Genomic DNA, 1,787 nt, shown 5'->3' with positions numbered 1-1,787 from the left:
AAATTTTACAGAAAAAAATAAAGGTAAAATACACCTACCAAACTGAGAGCACCTCTGGCTGTCAAAGGATGAACACATTTCTCATGGCTGGAAAAACCCCAAACCAAGAGCTGCAAAGGGTATTCACCAGAGGATTTCACATGGAGAAGAGGGGTTTGATGCTGCCTGGTCAGCAGAGCGTGAGGGAGTGAGAAAGAAAACTTTTGTAACAAGATTTCTAGAATGGCACAAACTTGGGTAATGCTTTGAGTTATGCAAAAGTTGAGTAACAGAACTTGATAGTGTCAAAGACTGCTCTGCACCACAGAGCTTTGCCTATTTCCTCATGATGAACTGGGTAAATCATTTTATTCACTGTGAAATGTATTTGTTCAAAGTTATCATATTCTAAGCCAGCAGAATGTCACTGGAGGATCAGGTGCTTTTAGAAAAGACCACACACCCCCCCTCACACCCAGAAAAATCAGAGGACATGTTACATTTTAAAATTACTCAGCAACTTACAACACAAAGAAGGTGCTGAAAGTGAAGAAGTAATGCAAGACAAATGTCTAAATAAGACATTAACTGGTAGATGTGGTAAATACACAACTTTGTCCTGCAGGAGCAGCACAGGACTGAGTGGTTCTCTGGGCTGCAGGCTGTGCTAACCCTGCACTGCTCCCTCTGGCCACTGCTGCTGGGAACGGAGCATTTCAGCTGGGGTTCCTCCTGTCACACTCACATTTGCAAGGGCTCAAGCCTGAAAGCCCCAGGCCCGTACAAACCCAGAGATTTCTCATCTTTTCTCTTCTATATTCTCTCACCTGGTAGCAAAGAAAGTTATTTTTGCACATTTTTTTTCTCTTAGTATTTCTGGTGCAACTTCCCCCCCCAAAAAAACCCTACATCAATCTGCAACTGAGCACATCTTACTTAAACCATTATTGGCATGGACTCCTATTATCTGCATTAGCTTATTTACACTTCAAAATTCATTTGCTTCTTTAATTAAACAGAACCCCAAAACATGTTTGTGTTCAAAATTCTTGAAAAAGGCATGTTCTGAGCTTGCATAACAGAGCTCAGAGCTCTTTGGTAGTATCAGTGATTTAAAAGGAGGAACAAACTGTTTTCAGTACAAAATTCCTGCTGCAATCCCATAATTCTCCTTTATTTGAACCCAAATCCAAATGGCAAGAACTTGGAAAAAAGCAGTGGGTGCACTGACAAATGTTATTTTATTGAGAGCTAACACTGCTTTAATTGGAGACACGGCTATCTACTCCAATCCTTTGGATAAGTCAACAAACAATACCCAAGAGGAAACCTGATTCACATGAACAGACTGTATTTTAAGAAGTTTACAGTGGAGCAAGGCCATCTCTGTCCTATCTAATGGAAAACTAATGCCTTGCAAAAGAAGATGGACAGTGGGGTGGCAAATGTTGATTCATGCAGATATGAAAAGCCCAGAGCTGAGCACAAGAGCTGCAGGCAGGTCTGAACACCCAGTGCCTGGACAGTAAAAGACAGCAGAAATTCAGAAGAAATTAAGCATACGGAGCAATAATTAAAAATATTTCAGTGTCACGGGGCAGGAACAAGCACTGAGTCAGCAGGAAAGAAATGAGCCCCCAGTTTTAAGGCATCTAAGAAAACATCATCTTAAAACTAGCAGTGGTGAGGAAAGCAAAGGGGGAAAGGAAAACAAAAGCAGAACATGTTCTTGTATCTAGAAAACTTTTTAAGGACAATGGGAATGCAGCACACAGGAAGGACACCAGGAGGGCCGAAAGGTCACGAGG

The sequence above is a fragment of the Myiozetetes cayanensis genome, unplaced genomic scaffold (genome assembly GCF_022539395.1).
Source record: "Myiozetetes cayanensis isolate MyiCay16 unplaced genomic scaffold, myiCay2020 scf12, whole genome shotgun sequence".
Classification (NCBI taxonomy): domain Eukaryota; kingdom Metazoa; phylum Chordata; class Aves; order Passeriformes; family Tyrannidae; genus Myiozetetes; species Myiozetetes cayanensis.
The sequence above is the reverse complement of the archived record's forward strand: the minus strand, read 5'-3'. Positions refer to the sequence as shown.